The sequence below is a fragment of the Ixodes scapularis genome, unplaced genomic scaffold (genome assembly GCF_016920785.2).
Source record: "Ixodes scapularis isolate PalLabHiFi unplaced genomic scaffold, ASM1692078v2 PGA_scaffold0__279_contigs__length_252992795, whole genome shotgun sequence".
Classification (NCBI taxonomy): domain Eukaryota; kingdom Metazoa; phylum Arthropoda; class Arachnida; order Ixodida; family Ixodidae; genus Ixodes; species Ixodes scapularis.
Genome location: NW_024609835.1, coordinates 148,675,551 through 148,697,051, shown reverse-complemented (window position 1 = coordinate 148,697,051; position 21,501 = coordinate 148,675,551). Strand labels below are relative to the sequence as shown.

General features: G+C 45.1%; 1 pseudogene; it reads left to right on the top strand.

Moving 5' to 3' along the window:
• The first annotated feature begins 351 nt into the window (after nucleotides 1-351).
• Nucleotides 352-21,177, top strand: LOC120848806 (annotated as a pseudogene).
• The last annotated feature ends 324 nt before the right edge of the window (nucleotides 21,178-21,501 follow it).

Genomic DNA, 21,501 nt, shown 5'->3' with positions numbered 1-21,501 from the left:
GTGAGGGCCGTGAGGGCGGTGAGTGGCGTGAGGGCTATGAGTGCGTGAGGGCAATGAGTGCGTGTGGGCCGTGAGGGCGGCGAGTGGCGTGAGGGCGGTGGCGTGAGGGACATGAGTGACTGAGAGGCGAGAGGGCCGTGAGGGCGGTGAGGGGCGTGAGGGCCGTGAGGGTGGTGAGTGCGTGAGGGCCGTGAGGTTCAGTGAGGGTGAGTGAAGGGCTGAAGGTGAGTGTGACTGTGAGGGTGAGGGTGAGTGAGGGGCTGAAGGTGAGTGTAGCTGTGAGGGTGAGGGTGAGTGAGGGGCTTAGGTGAGTGTGGCTGTGAGGGTGAGGGTGAGTGAGGGCGACCTAAAATGCCGACCTCTGAGTGGCAGGCCCCGTGGTTCAAAAGGATGTTATGGAGAACATGGTACGTAAGTATTTTTTTCACATCGCGGTTAAAGGTGTGAATTTTTTATCTTGTCTTGTTGACTGTTGTTAACCAGTTGTTTTCCTACAATTTAATGCTTCCTACCGGCAGTTCTGCCACTCCTTGTGGCGGCTACGGAGACTCGTGGAGTGGCAGGCCCCGTGGTCCAAGAGGATGTTGTGGAGAACATGGTGCGTAAGTTGTTTTTCTTCAAATCGCGGTTAAAGGTGTGAATTTTTTATCTTGTCTTTTTCCTAACCCTATAATGGCTTATTCACACCACATTTTGACGCCGGGCGTCCAATTTTCAGCAGATTATTTCGATGCTCGAAGCACAATCGCAGATTTTTGACGCTGGGCGTCAGAAATCTGTGGAATATCCGGTGGCAAGCAAATCGGTCAAAGACTTTTTCTCCCTTTTTTGTGCCGGAGAAAACTATTCATTTATAACAGAAGGCAGGAATTGTAGTGCAAGATGTCACACCAGGGAATGCCAGCTTATGTACAGCAGGACAACGGATTTCGGCGACCCGAAGAAATCTCGTGGAAGGCTCTGTCTAGTGCGTCTACAGCTTGCAATGGCCTTGCCGTTTGCCTCCCTTATCTTGCTCGACCTTCTTCTGTCGTCAGTTACGGCCGGTTTGCGACAGCTCACTGCCTTTTGGTGCCAAGGGAGGCGGGTGCAGCTTTAAAAAAAATATCTATTGCATCCTTTGTGGCGTAGCAGACGTTCGCAAATCGTTTTAAATCTCGCTTAGCAGACGACACATCAATGTCTGTTTTGTTGTGTTTTCGTCATTGATTGACACTTCATGGCAAGCGAAACCAACACAACCTAGACGAACTCGAGGCCTTAGCTCCGATTTTCCATGTCACCTAAAATGAGTCGGTGCGAAGCGCGGATTGGACACGAGTCTCATGTCAGCCTTGACTGCCCATTGGGTGAGAACACAAGTCGCACCTGAACGATAATGCTTCACTAATGTTTAATCTTCAAATCTGTGCTCTGCTCCGTCCCCCTTTTGGTCACAGAAAATCCAGCGCGTCGACTCCGCAAACTCTTTTTCTCGCAGTGGCAGGCGACATGTTTTCAAACAGTCCTTTAGCTCTTTCACTCTCGCCAAGACGAAAATGGGACCCCAGTGCTGTGGACAGCTTCCGTTCCATGCTCGCATATTTCTTGCTTGTCACTGAGCAATCAATGAGCATAGGTAACCTACTCGAAATAATTCATGGTGTTTGTTAAAAGCTGACCTCTAACTTCTCCCGCCGACGAGCACTGGCACGGCAGGATTGTACTAGGGAAACTGATTTCCCAGGTACATCATACGGGCACGGCAGGAGGTAGTAAGCCTGAACAGTTCAGTCTTTTTTTGGCGAGCAAATTCGGTGGGCAGCGAGTCTGCTTTTTAGAAGTGTGAACGAGCCACAAGTTCTAGTAAAAAATGTGTTTTTTAGAGAGGTTCAACTATTAGAACCTTAGATATACTTACTGCCCTTATAATGTGAGGTCTAAGCGTCTATATTCCACTAGGATGTGCCAAGAGGTATGCATTGGAATTTACGGAAGAAGCTTTGCAATGTTAATGCATGGATAGATAATGGTTCTTGAAACAGTGCTAACTGTATTGTTGGTTTCATTTCTCATTTGTGCCGTGTTGTCTGTTTCTGTCGTGTCCTTAAATCTCAGTGATTTGCTTTGTTCATAGTTTGCAAGGTTTTAGCAGACCCGTCCTTGATCTTTAAAAGATCCTCTTTTTTTTATTAAGGGGGAACACGGGTCCTTGGAGCCAAAAACGTCCAAAAACTGTAATCTTTTGAAAATGGCGATGACTGATGTTCTTCTGAAATTCCCAGGCTTTTAATTTTGTGGGTGAATATTTGGGCTATAAATCAACTAATAATGTCTATGCAGGCTGAATGTGAGTTGAAGTTGACTCTAAAACATTGCTTTCACAAGACACAATTTTTGGACTCGTGAAAAATTTGCAGAAAAATCTCAGCATCCAGAGCAGATAAAAATATAACCTTTCCTGAAATGTGTAGCTAAATGTGTGAAGCATACAATGTTGATTGCAGATTTTCTAATAAAAGTCTAGAAAAGCTTCTACTTGATCTTTTGTTTTATTACTTGTTAGCCATGCATTGAGCACTGAACTTCAATGTGTGGTAAAATAACTAATAGTGGGTTTATCTTAAAAGTACTTCCAACATTGTATGCTCAACACTTTCTAGTAGTCTAGCCATGTGTCAAAAAGGATATTTTGTGGAGCAGTTTTTTTCCTATCGTTCCTCCAAACAAAGGCAGGCAAGTTTTAATTACCTTAAGGACAATTCTCCTCACTGAGAAAACGACCAGATATATGAAATCAGCACAGAAAGCTGAACAAGCTTATGCAGTTTCACTGGGTTTGGTCACAGAATAAGAAAAAAACCTCCAAGACCAGTGTACCGCCTTAAATGCTGTATATGTCTGTTCATCCTGGTTTAGGCCATCCCGACAATGTCAGGAATGCTTTCTGCTGATCATTTTCATAACCTAATCAAATTCTGGTAGAACTCAGTGAACAATTTCGGCAACTTAGATATCCCTCATTGCTCTTATGATTTCTGAGAACTGGATAAAACCAGTGTATTGGGTTCACTATCTTTCGATGTTTTTCCGAGTGATGCTGCCGTACTCCATGAATGTGGCCACCGGAAGCTCTCATTCAGCCACTTTAGGGCATGCAGCAATTAACCGGGTGAGGTGTTTTCAAAGCTCGAGGATATAGTGGTGCCTCAATTATAAGACTTTCAGGAGACTGCGCGAAAACATTGGATTATCCGAAAAACAACAATACACTGATCTCACTAGGCATTCGGCGCATGCGTCACGCCGCCATGACGCCGAAGGCAGTGCATGAGAAAGCTCGTGCTGCCTCGTGCTCCACACGCGCAGAGTTTTAGTGAGGTTTCCGCACGTGCAGAAAAACTAAAGTTCCCTCAATATATTGCGGCAGCGCTGGCGTAGTCGAACTGGCTGGTGAGATAGGTCTATTACGGTGCTCAGCCTCATGTGATAATAATATGCAGGACTTCTAAATAGCCTTTAAGCCCATAATCTGGGCGTTGCCTTTGAGTGCTGGCATTTCCGAAATAAAAAGAAATAAACAGAAAACCGCTTCAATAAACGACGCAGATCAAGCCTGGAATGTGCTCTACAGCGGATGTTTTGTTCAGCTTCAATAATACTTCCCCAGTCGACTGCTGCATGCTGCAAGATTATCAATTCAGAACTTCCGGAGGCTGCAATCACAGAGTGGAGAAGCGTAATTATAGTTGGGGGCCCATACTACAGGCCACTTGCAAGCTCTCTTAAGGGGACACTTGCATGGCTGTTGGGGATATTCATAACTATTAGCCATTAAAGGCGTAAAAGCGCCAAAAAAAAAAAAAACTAAGGCGAAGCTAGACAATTGTCTACCTTCGTCTTAGTTCTTGGCCCACTCGCAACTGTTGCTTATTTGGATAGAACATTTACTATATAGGCCCCATCGGCCAGCCCATCATCACTTGGCGCAAATTATTTTTGTTTATTAGGGCGATTGATGCCTCACTTACACACTCTTTCCATTTTTCCTAAATATCATATTCGTTATGCAGTTATCTGCTTGTTTTGTCATTTTATCTTATACTTAGTGTCACCATAGTTATACTTAGTGTCACACAATTCAAGGAAGCCGGTCAGTGGTACCGCATTACTGTGGTGTTCTCGGCACACAATAAGATAGCTCAGCTCTGCCACAGAGCCGACAGGCCCTGGACGCCGTCTTAGCCTTGCAGCATAAAACACAAGGATAAAATTGCTGGGTGTGCCTTGCGGGTTGTGTATCAGATACCACTATTGTGAGGAGCAGTGTATATTGGCCAGATGGGCAGGTGCGTGAATGACCGTGGCCGTGAGCACGCGGCTGCCACGCGAGCTTGCCTGTTTGGCCACCTCGCCATTCACTGCAGCAAATGCCCCTATTCCCCGGTATAGCATTAATAATAATAAAAATAATAATAATAATAAGTTTATTTCGACATGCATATGTCTGGGAGGCTTCGGAAAAAGAAGACGCGAAGTCCTGTGACGTGGCCACCAGCCCCCATTACCGCACTCGGCACGTACCTCTAAGGATACCGAAAAAAATGAACATCAATTACCTAATTTACATCAGAATAAGTTTACGGATGAAAACATTTGAAGAGTCACAAAGTCGAGTGAAAAAGAACAAACACGTTTACAGATAATATAATCGATCACATTTGCACATTTGAACTAATGGCTCAAGTGGCAGGTGCATATTGTTAGATTGACTGAAAATATAATTTGACCATTTTCCAAAACATCTGTACATTGCTAGAGTTGTGTGCCGTTTGAGCTATATTTGCGTGATTATTCAGTTAGTCAGCAATTTGATAATGAAGTGTTTGAGTTCCATAGTTTGTTCTGACGTTTTGTTTGAAGTAAAAGGTGTGTCTAAGAGTGTAATCGGCAGGCTTATGATGGTAGGCGTTGAAGAAAAGGTCCGATCCCGCTTTATCTCGTCAAATATAATGTTCGCTAATTTAATAGAAAAAACATGTCCGATGGGTAATAGCTTGTATTTTTCGAATGTCGGCGATGTATGCTGAATATAAGTTAAATTATCTATGAACCTGACGGCCTTCTTTTGTAAAAAAAAACCTTTTTCTCTGTTTGTTTTTGTCGTGGTTCGCCAAACTAAAAGACGATACTGTAGGCGGGAATACACAAGAGCTTAGTAAAGCTGCAGTTTAAGCCAGTTTGGTAACAAGTGTTTGATTTATTCAGACTACAATTGAACGTGATAAATCACATCTAATTTTATTTACATGGTTCGTCCAACTTAAGAACTCCTCAAACCAAACCCCAAGGAACTTATGAGCCGAAGTGCTTTCTATCTTAGAGTTTAAAAATGTAACATTCAGCTTACGCTGAACAAGTTTATTTCTGGACCTGAATATAACATATTTTCTCTTCGCTTTGTTTAACTCTAGTTGGTTAGACCGCAACCACTGAGATAGCTCATTAAGCCAGCAATTTGCACACTGTTCAATTTCATCGAGATTTGTCCCGGAAAAGAAAACGTTGGTGTCGTCCGCGTACAGGATAATATCGGGGGTTCGCGGTATTTTAACTATGTCATTTATATATGCCAAAAATAAGAAAGGTCCGAGGATTGAACCCTGAGGAACGCCGTACTGTATCAGGGTAGTTTGTGATTTAAAACCGTTTAGAGATGTGAATTATCTTCGAGATGATAACTAATTCTTGATAAGCGCGAGAGCTAATCCCCTTATACCATGTGGTTGTAGTTTTCCAAGAAGAATATCATGCTTTATAGAGTCAAAAGCTTTCCGAAAATCTAGGAATATACCGAGTGTGTAAAGTCGATTTTCTATGCTACTTATTATTTTGTTTTTTATGCATAGCAAAGCTTTTTCTGTAGATTTTCCTTTCTGAAACCCATACTGACAAGATGTTATAACATTATTGTAAAGAACATATTTGGAAAACCTACTGTTGATTACCTTTTCTGCGATTTCTGAAAATAATGGAAGCACTGATATGGTCCTGTAGTTGTTTAGGTTAGTTAATGTAGCGCCTTTGTGTATAATAGAAACTCTAGCTAATTTCATTTTATTAGGAAATGTACCAGTTTCAAGAATTCTATTGACTATATGAGCTAGAGGAGAACAAATCCAGTCTTTCACAGCTTTGATGGGGGCTACCTTCAATTCATCATATCCAGAGGCGCTGCTGCACTTCAACGAGGCAATTATATCATTAATTTCTGTTTCATTGGTGGGAGTAAAAAATATAGAGTTAGCTAAGTTAATGGTTATGCACGTTTCATGGTTGCTGTAGTCCATTAATGCGGGAACGCTGCCACCTGCAGTCAAAAATGCCAGTTGAACCTCTCGGCCAGTGACACGTGAGAATATGTCTGATCGTCTATTGTGAGTTCATTTGGTATGACATTAGGGACAGGGGATAGTACGTCTTTACCAGTCTTCCATACTTTTTCTGTGCTGTTTTTTATAGATACAAATTTATTTGTATAATATCTAACTTTCGCTTTCTTCAAATCCACAGCCAGTTTATTACGTTGCTTTTCGTATGCAGTCAATATGTTAAGGTCTCTAGTTTCGATAAATTTATCGAACAGCTTATTCCTTGCTTTTATTCTTTTGTATAACTCTGCAGTAACCCATGGTTTCTTTGATTTGTTGTGCTTTTTACATTGAACCCGAGGAAAAACTGAGTCATAACATTCTCCTATTCTTTCCACGAACTTATCATACGCTTTATCAGGGTCTAGTTCGGTTAGAACATCGCTCCAGTTATCGTTCGAAATGAGTATGGTAAACTGTTCAATATTTAATATTTTTTTGGTGACTAGCATGGTGATAAGTCAGCTTTTCATGTGCGCTAGATTGCTTACTGTCCGAGTTCTTCCAGCACATAAAACAAAATATAGGAAAATGATTGCTTAGATCCACCGAAAACACGCCTGCTTTTGTGCCATGAGTTTCATAATTGGTTATACAAAGATCAATGAAAGCTTGAATGTGTTCCGTTATGTTGACTAACGCATGTTGACTAAGTTTGTGCAACCAAAAGACTGTATTATTTCAAGAAATTCAACTTTCGGCGGTTCATGAGACAGTAAGTCTATATTAAAAACGCCTTCTAGGACAATCTGAAAATTCATGGAAGTAACATACTCCAGTAAGCCTGTAATGAAACTAAAAAATATACTAAAGGATCCGTTCGGTGGCCTGTATATTGCAGCAATAACCGTTCTAAAACTTTGAACTACTAATGATTCATGAATATAATCAACACCCGTGAAGTCTGGAATAATTTTATATTTCAGACCTTTGCGCGAATAAAGTGACACTCCACCTCCTTTCCGGTTTGTACGATAGATTTGTTCGCTCTTGAAATTTTGAAATTTATAACATCACAGTCTCCGGTAAAAGACGTCTCCGTGAATGCCAAAATATCAAAGCTATGAGTTAGTGAACACTAAGATATTTCAATCTCATCACTTTTATTTCTATTGCTTCTCGCATTTAAATGAAACAGAGATGTGTTTGATTTGTTCATCAAGATTTCGCATCGGTTTAGTTTATTAAAGGATTCATAGTTATAATAACAGTTATCAGTTGAGGATCCTTCCATTTCGTAGATAACACATCCCGATTGGTTTGAAACATTCAGTGTATCACTGCAAAATAGTCTTAGCTATTGGTCTATTTTGTCCAATACAAGCAGGAAGTGCGTGACATAGATTTTTTGTACTGGAAAAACTGGGGGAACCCGCCGCACGTACGTCACGGGTCACATTCATAACTTTGAAACAGAACATTGTTTGGCTCTCTGGGATACCAGGTATCAGAAATAAAACAATGTAGAACATGCAACAAAATAAATTAAGATGTGGACATGTATTTTCAGTGTTAGTTAGAAGATTTGGTGCTTAAGTTAAACATTTTAAGCTGTTTAACTGATATGACATCACGTAGACAACGTTTGAAAGAAGTGGTGGGATAACAACCGCACACCATGATTATACTCCGGGTAGCTACAAGTGCTTACTCGATTTTTTCCAGGTCACTTTCATTCTTGAGACGGATGGGACGGTCATTCGTTTGCTTCCTAACAAAAGTCTTTCTGTCCTTCTGCCAAACAAATTGGTAGTGCTTCTTCGCCACCTTTGTTTTGGTCAGCCACAGTAGCCTTTTCGTTTGGGGTGTCAGGTTCTCCATTATCCGGATATGCGACGGGCTTTCCTTAAGCACAGACCTCTTCTCGAACCACCGATCTCTTGTGAGTCGGGAAGTAAACCTAATCACACAGAAGGAACCTTGTCTCTTTGGCAAGGCAGTCTATGTAAGGCCTCAATGTTTCCCTCGGTTATCTCAGTAACACCCAGCAGGTTGATTGAAAAGGTTTACTCCGACTTAACATAACAAATTAATAACAAAAGGTACAGACGTTTCGCCACCTATGCAGGTGGCATCTTCAGTATACACTGAAACAAATAAGGTGAGGTCGACCAGTCTACTTATCACACACGTCCCCGTAAACGTCCGGCAGGGGGCCACGGTTGGTGTTGCACACCGATGAGTCACGGCGAATGCACCAGGACTCGACGAATTTTCTTTGCCCCCACCTTTGTTCTCGGGCCAGCGTCGTCGCATTGTCCAGGTCGAAAGTGTGTCCTGTCGTCCAGCAGTGTTCGACAAGTTCCGTCTTGGACCGCGTGGCATGGGTGGCCTTGGCAACGTCCCTTTTGTGTTCTTTCAATCTCGTTGCCCTCTTTCTGCCCGTTTCGCCGATGTAGGTCGCGTCACAATCCCCGCACTGCACTTTGTATACGACCCCCCTCTGACCGTCTGCAGAGGTGCGGTCCTTCGGTTTCGGGAACACATTCGCTAAGGTATAATGTGGTTTAAAAACAGTTTGTACGCCCAGCGGGCGCAAAGCTCTCCGAACAGCATCTGACACGCCCTGGACATAGGGAATAGATACAATAGACGTTGCCCGCACTCGTGACTCACTCCCCCTTCCCCTCTGCATTCGCCTCTGCGTATCTTTAATAAACGTCCTCGGATGATGGCGCCGCTCTAACGCACCAACCACATGTTCTACCTCTTGCAACCGTAGCTGCTTGTTAGAGCACACTGCATCACAACGTGATAAAAAGGTTCTTACAACGGACCGTTTGTGTTCGGTCGGGTGATGCGAGTCAAAGGACAAAAAATTTCCGGTGTCACACTGCTTACGGTACACCGTCGTTTCCACACTGCCATTACTGGCCCGGCGTACCAACACATCCAAAAAAGGCAACACATTATCTGTCTCTGTTTCGTACGTGAACTGAATGGCGTGGTGTACGCTGTTCAGCGCCACGTGGAAAGCATCTAGGTTAATTCTTTTCAAAATTACAAAAGTGTCATCTACGTACCTACAGTACACTTTCACCGGAAAGGTTACTGAGCTTAGCACCCGTGTTTCGACGTGCTCCATCATTAAGTTTGCTACGGTAACAGAAATAGGACTTCCCATAGGGCACCCTTCGATTTGATGGTAAATCGTGTTGGCGAAACTGAAGTACGTTTGATTCAAGCAAAACCGTAACAAAATTATAATATCCTCCACAAGTAAGGACGTACGACTGTCCAAATTACAATCTTCTTTCAAACGCGCCTCTACATAATTGATAGCCAGGCCAATGGGGACATTTGTAAACAATGAGATAACATCAAAAGACACCATAACATCGTCATCATCAAGCTGCTGCGTACGGACTTCGGTTACAAAATCGCGAGAGTTTCTAACCGACCTAGAGTTGTCCTCAGTTAACGGCTTCAGCACTTCAACCAAGAACTTCGACAGGTTGTAGGTTGGTGAACCTACAAAAGACACGATAGGACGGAGAGGGCAGCCCTCTTTATGCACCTTAGGTAGCCCGTAGATGGTTGGAGTGGCTCCGTCCGAAGAAAACAGTCGGCGGTACAACGTTTGATCCAAACGTCCCTTGTTACGCAGTACCTGTAAATGCTTAACGAGCTGGCGCTCTGACTTTGCTGTCGGGTCACGGTTCAGCTTCATAAAGTGCGAGGGATCGTTCAAGATGCTCTACATTTTCTCCTCATAATCCTTTCGATCTAGCAACACAGTAGCCTTTCCGTTATCTGCCGAAAGATAACGATAGATTTATCTGATTTGAGATCATTTAGCGCCGTGCGTTCCCCAGCGGTAAGGTTCGTCCGAGTGATTTTTGCATTCGCCAGGACACTTACAATTCGGCTACGAGCTAAGTTTACCCCAGTTGTATCCTGGATATGCCGCAACTTCTCCTCAACCTCCACGATGATATCACGTTTGGGCACTTTCCGTGGGGCAATTGCGAAATTCAGGCCCTTCGACAATAAGCTCACGTGGTTGTCCGATAGACGTTTCGAGGAAAAGTTATGCACTGCTTCTAAACTATCCTGTTCTGGCCGATGGCGAGGTAACAACCGGGACAACTTCTGGCGATGGACTTCGGTGCACTTGCCTCTTTCCAAGTCTTCAGCTAGTTTGCGCGCCCTGATGATGTCGTGGAAATCATTGGGACGAAGCCTAGAGCGGAGACAGGTTTCCGCCGCGTACACACGACGTCTTACTTGCTGTATTTCTTGCTTGTTATCCTGTATTCTGGCTTTCAGGCAGTTGCGGCTGAAGTTCCGTGCGAGCGTGCGGCCGTAAGGGGTGTCGACGAGGGTCTTGCAGTGGAGACGTCTGGGCACCACGTTGTTGTTCAGGCACTCGTAGTTGAAGCGCAGGTGACATTCCAGCCGCACGATCTTCGTAGACTGGTTGATGTACTCCCTCACAGTGCCAAGGAGAATACTTCCGTAGAGAACTCGGATAAATGCAAAAATGTTCCAAAAGCCGGGTGAATTCATGATTGAAAAGGTTTACTCCGACTTAACATAACAAATTAATAACAAAAGGTATAGACGTTTCGCCACCTATGCAGGTGGCATCTTCAGTATACACTGACACAAATGAGGTGAGGTGAGGTCGACCAGTCTACTTATCGCACACGTCCCCGTAAACGTCCGGCAGGGGGCCACGGTTGGTGTTGCACACCGATGAGTCACGGCGAATGCACCAGGACTCGACGAATTTTCTTTGCCCCCACCTTTGTTCTCGGGCCAGCGTCGTCGCATTGTCCAGGTCGAAAGTGTGTCCTGTCGTCCAGCAGTGTTCGACAAGTTCCGTCTTGGACCGCGTGGCATGGGTGGCCTTGGCAACGTCCCTTTTGTGTTCTTTCAATCTCGTTGCCCTCTTTCTGCCCGTTTCGCCGATGTAGGTCGCGTCACAATCCCCGCAATGCACTTTGTATACGACCCCCCTCTGACCGTCTGCAGAGGTGCGGTCCTTCGGTTTCGGGAACACATTCGCTAAGGTATAATGTGGTTTAAAAACAGTTTGTACGCCCAGCGGGCGCAAAGCTCTCCGAACAGCATCTGACACGCCCTGGACATAGGGAATGGATACAATAGACGTTGCCCGCACTCGTGACTCACTCCCCCTTCCCCTCTGCATTCGCCTCTGCGTATCGTTAATAAACGTCCTCGGATAATGGCGCCGCTCTAACGCACCAACCACATTTTCTACCTCTTGCAACCGTAGCTGCTTGTTAGAGCACACTGCATCACAACGTGATAAAAAGGTTCTTACAACGGACCGTTTGTGTTCGGTCGGGTGATGCGAGTCAAAGGACAAAAAATTTTCGGTGTCACACTGCTTACGGTACACCGTCGTTTCCACACTGCCATTACTGGCCCGGCGTACCAACACATCCAAAAAAGGCAACACATTACCTGTCTCTGTTTTGTACGTGAACTGAATGGCGTGGTGTACGCTGTTCAGCGCCACGTGGAAAGCATCTAGGTTAATTCTTTTCAAAATTACAAAAGTGTCATCTACGTACCTACAGTACATTTTCACCGGAAAGGGTACTGAGCTTAGCACCCGTGTTTCGACGTGCTCCATCATTAAGTTTGCTACGGTAACAGAAATAGGACTTCCCATAGGGCACCCTTCGATTTGATAGTAAATCTTGTTGGCGAAACTGAAGTACGTTTGATTCAGGCAAAACCGTAACAAAATTATAATATCCTCCACAAGTAAGGACGTACGACTCTCCAAATTACAATCTTCTTTCAAACGCGCCCCTACATAATCGATAGCCAGGCCAATGGGGACTTTTGTAAACAATGAGATAACATCAAACGACACCATAACATCGTCATCATCAAGCTGCTGCGTACGGACTTCGGTTACAAAATCGCGAGAGTTTCTAACCGACCTAGAGTTGTCCTCAGTTAACGGCTTCAGCACTTCAACCAAGAACTTCGACAGGTTGTAGGTTGGTGAACCTACAAAAGACACGATAGGACGGAGAGGGCAGCCCTCTTTATGTACCTTAGGTAGCCCGTAGATGGTTGGAGTGGCTCCGTCCGAAGAAAACAGTCGGCGGTACAACGTTTGATCCAAACGTCCCTTGTTACGCAGTACCCGTAAATGCTCAACGAGCTGGCGCTCTGACTTTGCTGTCGGGTCACGGTTCAGCTTCATAAAGTGCGAGGGATCGTTCAAGATGCTGTACATTTTCTCCTCATAATCCTTTCGATCTAGCAACACAGTAGCCTTTCCCTTATCTGCCGAAATGATAACGATAGATTTATCTGATTTGAGATCACTTAGCGCCGTGCGTTCCCCAGCGGTAAGGTTCGTCCGAGTGCTTTTTGCATTCGCCAGGACACTTACAATTCGGCTACGAGCTAAGTTTACCCCAGTTGTATCCTGGATATGCCGCAACTTCTCCTCAACCTCCACGATGATATCACGTTTGGGCACTTTCCGTGGGGCAATTGCGAAATTCAGGCCCTTCGACAATAAGCTCATGTGGTTGTCCGATAGACGTTTCGAGGAAAAGTTATGCACTGCTTCTATACTATCCTGTTCTGGCCGATGGCGAGGTAACAACCGGGACAACTTCTGGCGATGGACTTCGGTGCACTTGCCTCTTTCCAAGTCTTCAGCTTGTTTGCGCGCCCTGATGATGTCGTGGAAATCATTGGGACGAAGCCTAGAGCGGAGACAGGTTTCCGCCGCGTACACACGACGTCTTACTTGCTGTATTTCTTGCTTGTTATCCTGTATTATGGCTTTCAGGCAGTTGCGGCTGAAGTTCCGTGCGAGCGTGCGGCCGTAGGGGGTGTCGACGAGGGTCTTGCAGTGGAGACTTCTGGGCACCACGTTATTGTTCAGGCACTCGTAGTTGAAGCGCAGGTGACATTCCAGCCGCACGATCTTCGTAGACTGGTTGATGTACTCCCTCACAGTGCCAAGGAGAATACTTCCGTAGAGAACTCGGATAAATGCAAAAATGTTCCAAAAGCCGGGTGAATTCATGATTGAAAAGGTTTACTCCGACTTAACATAACAAATTAATAACAAAAGGTACAGACGTTTCGCCACCTATGCAGGTGGCATCTTCAGTATACACTGACACAAATGAGGTGAGGTCGACCAGTCTACTTATCGCACACGTCCCCGTAAACGTCCGGCAGGGGGCCACGGTTGGTGTTGCACACCGATGAGTCACGGCGAATGCACCAGGACTCGACGAATTTTCTTTGCCCCCATCTTTGTTCTCGGGCCAGCGTCGTCGCATTGTCCAGGTCGAAAGTGTGTCCTGTCGTCCAGCAGTGTTCGACAAGTTCCGTCTTGGACCGCGTGGCATGGGTGGCCTTGGCAACGTCCCTTTTGTGTGCTTTGCAAGGACTGCTCAATCTTATATACTGTTTCCTTCATGAAAAGAAGAGAGTCTATATACTTTCTTCCTGATTGACATGATTAAGTCTAGCTTTTTTATGATTTCATCCATCTGTCCCCCTCGCTTTTCTTCTTCTAGATTCGTTAACTTACTTGAGTTACTTCCTCTTGTTTTCGCGATGGTGCATGTGGCACATTGCCACAACTCTTTTGTTGCTTCAGAAACATTTTTTTTTTCAGCTGGGCTTTTGTAACCATTATGTTCAGATTCCCGCAGATACAATGAGAAAACAAGCAAAGAACTGCATGAGGCATATGAAATTCGGAAAAAAAGAAAAATTGTGTAAGTGAGGCATCAATCGCCCTATTAAACAAAAATGCTTTGCGCCGAAGTGATGATGGTTGGGCTGGCTGATGGACCCTATATAGTGAATGTGCTTTCCAAATAAACAACAGTTGCGAATGTACCTTGTGTTGTCTACCTTCGTCTTTGTCGTTGTTGTTTTTGGTGCCTTTAAGCCTTTAATACAATTAACGAACTAGCCTAATGAACCACTTTACTATTAGCTAGCTATGTTCATCAAACACTTCCTTATCACCAGCATGTCACGGCCCTTCGTGCGCATGCGCTCATCTAAAAGGCATTCACATTGATATAATCACCATATTTGGTTCCATTATTATGTTCCAGATAACCTTTGATGACACTGCGGTTCCTGAACTGCAGTTGAAGCATGTTGACACGAAGGAGCCGTTCATTTATGCCCAGGAACATGCAGTCATGGTGTTTTGAACCGAGGCCCTGACAAACTGCTGCCTTACTGGGTCGGCAATAAAGGGAAAGCTTCCTAAAGAGGGAGTAAAGGACTTGATAAGTGAGTTAATTGCGGTAAAAAAGAAATGGCAAGGCACAATTGCAATCAAACTTAACGGGAACAAATGCTAAGTCTACTCTTGACATATATTGGATTTGAATCCTGGACAAAAGCTCACCGGGTGAAAATTTTATGTCGGTCTTAACACGAGTGCAGACAACTTTGGTGCATGCGTGCGACACTAAAACACAACTATGAATTAACTCTGACAGGCACATGGTTCGTAGATTAGAGTGGAAACAAGTTTATTTATCGATTGGTTTGAAGCAAATGCAGTCCCCTACTGCCTCCAGCAATCTTGGTAGGTCTCGGTGTACCTGGAATTCCTCTTAAATATTTTGCAAACGGTTCTGGCATACCTTGAGTCCATCCAGACTGTTCTTATCAGCTTCAGCTCCACTCCGTTTGGTGACAAATTATGGTCCTAAATCGTTGCTTCTGTGCCTGTTATGGCTTACCTGTCGACACCGTTGCATGCAGTTCGGGATACGCCGTCGAGTTGAAATCCAGAGTCGGAGCAGCACCGGCCGCACCACCCACCTAACCGAGACCGACCAACCGAGAGATGCTCCAGAGCAGCCTTGCTTATCTAGCCGTTATAGCAACTGCTCCGTCTGCGGAAGCGGCAATCGGTAGCATTGGCAGTGGGCAGCGTCGGTTCGAGTTTGTCGCGATCGGTAGTGAAAGTTAAACGTGGTGGTGGTGGTGCGCCGTTTAGGTTTTACGTCACCTAGGTTAGCCTAGCCCCAATTAGCTGGCATGGGCAGGTGACGAGCTCTGAAAGAGCTGTTAAAAAAAAAATTCTTTTGTTATGTTTTAGATACAACTACAGTCGGTCGATCAAGCCAATATCCCGCAGGAAGCGCAGCACCGCCTTGAACACTTTCTGGCACTTCCTTCGAGGTCCATCTGGGAAGAGGATATCGACTGTTGCTCCCGGATTATCCATGCCGATTTGTTCATACAGCACAGTTCGTTGAGCTTCGTATGCCGGGCAGACGCGGAGAATGTGGTGCACAGTCTCTTCCTCGTCGCATTGCGAGCATTCTGACATCCGCCGTTTTCCCATCTTGACCAGAAAAGCCGTCGTGTTGGCCGTGTTTGTGCGCAAGCGTCGCACCAGGGTCTCTGCCGCCCGTGACAATCCAGACAGGGCTCCTTTTGGCAGCGCCGGCTCGTTACTTGCATTTAAAAGGTACCAGCGGACGTCAAGTGCAGCCTGTTGCGGATTTGCCGGTGACGGGACAGCCGGGATTTCCAAGTGAGCAGCTGCGGCCAGCCTGTCTGCCTGTTCATTCCCTTCGATCCCCGCATGCCCTGGAATCCACTGGAGCCACGCTGTGGATCCGCGTGCTTACAACGATGCTAGTGACTTTCTTACGGCGGTCGTTGCTGGGTCCCCGCACTCTGCATTCGCAATCTTCTGAAGGGCGCATCTCGAGTCGGTGAGCACCACCATTCCCTGTGGTGGCAATAGGGTGGCAGCTTGGAGGGCTTTATCGATGGCCACCAGTTCGGCCACCGTGGAAGATGTGGGTGTTTGAAGTCTCCCGCCCCACTCCCAGCCTTTCTCTGGTATGCAGTAGGCCGCAGTGCTGGAGGTTCTTGCTTTGTTTACAGACCCGTCCGTGTATATTCGAAGCTTTCCCCTATGGTGTTCTTCCAAGTGTGCTTCAACTGCTGCTCTGATAGCGATGCCTGGCCTATCTTTCTTGGAACGCAGGTGCTTGATTCTTACGTCACTGGACACCTTGATTACGTCCCATGGAGCCATCCTTGCTTCGTCCGTCCTCGTCGGTAGTGGGTCCGTGACATTGTGGAACTCTTCTACCGCCTCGCTCCATAGCGATTTCATCCGGGCCTAGACTCGATGTAGGAACCATCTGCCCGGGTGGGTCATAGATAATCGCGCCAGCTGGTGAAGTCTCCTTCCTTTGGCCTGTCTTGCGAGCGACTCTGTCCCCGCCTCCAGAAGGAGAAAGTTAAACGATCTACGGCCGGAAGATATGTGTGGTGGGTCACTGCTACTTCTCTCCCTTCAATTTCAACTTCGACCGTATCTCTTGCAGTTCAGCTGGGCACTAACAGCGTTGCGTAGCTGACGCGCCGCATCCGACCAGGCAACAACGGCACCTATGTCCTAGGCCAATAGGAAATATTGTCACGAATGACAAGCCGAAACAACGAATAACTGGGGAAAACAAATGTTTAATGGGACGAACTTGCGCCCAAAAATAAAAAGGGGACAGAAGAAAGCAAAGCTTCGCGGGCGTCGAAGTCGGCGTGACAGCAGAGTAGAATGCTGAGGCGAAACTCACTCGACAAGGTTCGCGGCGGCCTCTTATCTAAGAGTGAGTTACTATCTCGAAGATTCGGCGGGGAAGGTTCGCGCGTAGCGCGCTCGGGGCGAGAGTGAACACGCGCTTTCTAGAACAACAAAAGCAGGGATAAACGACAGAAGTTATGCCTGGAACAAGAATAAACGAGAGCCTTCTACAAGTCCGTGAGGCTGCGGGCGGCAATATAATATAACGTAAAGAGTGGCCGCAGCCATATAGGCCTCAGCGGCCAACTGGACTGTTATTGCACCTAGCAGCTGTAGTGAAGTTGGTTTCGGGTCCTGTTTTGGCGCTTCCGTTCATTTTATTTATTTATTTGTAAATACTGTGCGCCCTTCTGGGCGCTTTACAGGATTAGAACGTCAGTTTTATATCACGCAATGTTATATACATTCCTTAACACATTTTATATTTCATATGAATTTGCAAAACCGCACTGGTACACATCACGTTACACAAGCTATCAATGAATCTAACCAAGAAAAGAACACTTATTTTACACATTCATAAACAGAAATGGAGAGTTTAATATAATTCAAGTAAACATTTCTCGAATAAGGCTAATGAGTCACAATTCACAACACTTTCGGGAAGCTTGTTCCACCTTTCAACTGTTCTAACAAAAAATGAATACTTGTATGTGTCATTATTAATTCGCGGAACTTGCACAGCCTTATTGTGTACCCCCCTTACTGGTCTAGTAATATGTGGTTGTGGAAAATCAGATGTGTCCATATTTAATAAGTCCTTTGAAAACATATAAATAACCTTTAGCCTTGCTATCTCTCGGCGGGTGTGAAAAGGTTGGAGACTGAGCTGTTCGAGCATGTTAGCAACGGAGTTCATTCGACGGTATCTCGAAAGGATGAAGCGAGCAGCCTGTCTTTGTATTTTTTCCAATTTTTGATTAGATTGTGTCAGTACGGATCCCACACCGCGCGGGCATATTCTAAGGTGGGCCGTATACATGTTGTGTATGCAGTCAATTTCACCTGGCTTGTGGTTTTGCCTAGGTTTCGCTTCAAAAATCCCAACTTTTTGCGAGGTGTAATGCACACATTGTCGATGTGGTGATTCCATGTGAGCTCGGTTGATATCGTAAATCCTAAGTACTTAAAGTGATCAACCATGCTATGGGATCGTCTCCAACCCGATATGTGTAGGGTAGGATGTTCGCTTTTTTGCTAGTGATTCTGGCGGATACAGTTTTATCTGGATCAATTTTCATACTCCATTTTTCACACCATTTCTTAACAGAGTTGATAGTCGAGTTTAAGTTTTTACATGTCATTACATGTGTAGAGACGGAGGTGTCTGTTATTGGAATCGGTGGATGATTAATATCAGTGATTCCGTACTTATTATGCGGTATTTTTGCGCCACCTAGTCTGCAATGACTAAGAAGTATATATATTTCAGCTAGTAATTCATTTCACAAACGCACGTGTAAATTCGTAACTAGAGCAATGGGGAAGCCCGCACAAAATGTAATATAAAATAAAAACCGCGTCACTAAACAAAGAAAGGAGACAAAATGAATGGCTAACCACCAAAGTTGTACCAATTCACAAATCGGGCAACCTTCTTAGCGTAGAAAACTACAGACCGATTTCGTTGACATCGAATTCATGCAAATTGCTTGAGCACATTATTCGTAAACGGCTCGTAGATTTCATTGAAAACAACAATCTTTTCTACAACAAACAGCACGGTTTCCGCAGGAAGCGCTCGACTATTAATCAGCTATTTGAATCAACGCATCAGTTTGGTGATGTACTAAACGCACGTGGCCAAGTCGATGTTGTGTCTATCGACATATCTAAGGCATTCAACAAAGTCATAAATAGCAAGTTACCGGAGAAATTACTGCGTCTCGGTGTTGATAAGAACTTGGTTTCTTGGATCAGGTCATATCTTTGTGATCGGATGCAGTATGTTGAAATAGACGGTAATGCGTCATCTATTTTGACTGTCTCGTCTGGCGTACCCCAGGGTTTTGTTTTAGGGTCGGATTTGTTTTTAATTTATGTTAACAATATTGCTCAAAATATTGATTCGGCTGTGGAAGTACGATTGTTTGGTTTACATTATTGTGGAAAGTGCGGACGATCAAATCTTGTTCAGTCGTTTCTTGTTCTTGTTGACTATTTTGCGATGGTGTGAGAGGTAAAATTTGCGCATCAATTTTGATAAGAAACTGCCGCAAGTATAACTAAAATGAAGTCTCCTTTAAGGTGTTTGTACGAGATAAGTGGTATAAACCGGCAGCGTTCTAACAGTTTTAAGTATCTCGGTGTTACAATATAAGGTGATCTCAACTGGAACACGCACGTTGGAAATGTATGTGATTCTGCGTATAGAAAACTTTGTTTTTTAAAACGAAGTTTCAAAAACAGTGTTTTTGAAACTTTGTGTCAGAAACTGTTTTTGAAACTCCGCTGTCAGAACCAATGTTTATAAAGCCTTAATGCGCCCAAATTGTTTATTTGGTTTCGTGCGGAAGACACACGAACCCAAATAAACAAGTTCGAGCGTATTCAAAGGCTTGCTGCCAGGTTTATATTTTCTAGATATAATAGACACGAGTCTGTTTCGGCACTGTTAAGAGATGCCCAGTTATCCCCTTCAGCATTAAGGCGGAAAATTGCACGACTAAATTTTTTTTTTATTTGCGGTATTTTAACCATTGTATTATCGCCACGCAAAACTTCATAAGACCTCCTGGTAGACGGTCCCGACGCTTAAACAATGAATTATCAGTTGATCCTTGTATACACAGAACTGACATCTATAAATACTTGTTCCTTGTGAAGACCATTGAAGAATTGAATAGGCTGCCTTCAAGTGTTCTTTCCGACGTCTCTTCTGTTGAAACATTTGAGGGAAGGTTGATGGATTGGTTTACTGATGATTAGCTCCATCTCTCTATTGTCACTCTCAGCAGCAGTGCATTTATGATTATCAAATGTATAATGACTGTGTACGTATCTTTGTGTATTTTATTGTACCCCCTCTTGCAATAACCCGAAAGGGTTGGCAGTATTTGAAATTAAAAAAAAAAAGTTAACAAGATGATTGAGTAATGAACACCTATTGTAACCACAAAAACAGCATGAACAAAAGTAACCGCTTTGCAGGCTTCCTTTGCTCGCACCACCATAAGTGCGAGCAAATGAGATTTACGCGAGCGAGCTCGACGCTTTAAACGAATATGTAATGCAGGCAGGCACCTGAAATGAAAGCGTCGTTCAGGAAATACGTTCGTGTTTGTAGCGTCAGCTCGTTTGAATTTACGAGAAGCAGAGAGATCTTTTCGGCGGGAAAGCGTAAAGAGACCCCTTAGCAAAATCCGCGGCTCTTAAAGGGGCGGTGCAACAATTTGCGCACTTTGGCTAATTAATTGCGGGAATTGACCCCCGCCACATGTGAAACGAAGGACCGAAAACTATTCTTTCCTGCTTGCCAAAGTTTTCACTAAAAAAAATAAAAGAAATTGGTATCTCTGGCACCCCTCAACTCAACATTGAAGCGGCACCAGCTTCGCTGTGACGTCACTCGGAGTGGCGTTGGTTTCCGGTTGGGTTCTTCTGGCTTCCGTTTCCCCAGCGCTCGCCGGCTCGCCGCTCTCCCGCTCTCCTGTCGATTCCCGAACAACATGGCGGCATGGGTGGACGGTCTAAGCGACGTCGAGCGCAAGATGCTTGCGTATAGTTAGTCAGTTGGACTTGTGCCGTACGCGAGCACGCCTCCAAAACGGCATAGAGAACAGCAATTCTCTTCCGAGGACTCGACAGCTCCACCTGACCCAAGTCCCGACCCAGACGGGTGGCGGCTCTCGTCGACAGCATGGTAAGAAGTGCGCGTCACATTCCTCAAATTCGCTAGGCTATTTTGAGCTAGCATTTGCCTAACGTCTATTTCGTTCCAATTACAGGTGCTCCTGTAAGCGGTGCAGCGTCATGCCCACGTCGAGGGAGTGCCTCTGCTGCCGGGAATGTCCGCCTGCGGTTGCGACTCAGCCGGAGGGGTGCGTTACCGAGCATATGGACTTTGCCCTAATCTGCCTCCAACCTGCTGTGCTGAGGATAGCTTACTGGGCTCTGGACGAAGCAGGTCTGCAACCGGCGCCGGGCGAACAGACGTGCGTATTTGGCCTGTAATTGCTTTGAAGACAGCTGTTGCTGGCCGCCATGCTAGCTTCGCTCTACACCGCTGGCATGCACACACGATCGCAGGTTTTGAGGCCACTTCATACAGCTGAAGGACTGGAATCTTCCTGACGCCAATCCATAGCTAAACAATGGCAGGTTCGGTGTCTGCAGTAATTATGTCGCGCAAAGTACTGACATTACGAATATCTGTAAACAAGCATGCTATCTGTAGTTTTCGCTAACATCCAAGTTACCCTCTTGGAACAGCTGACGCCTGCCTTTTTTCCCCTTTTGAGGTTCTTAGCCGGTGTGGTCACCAGTGCAGGATCGAAT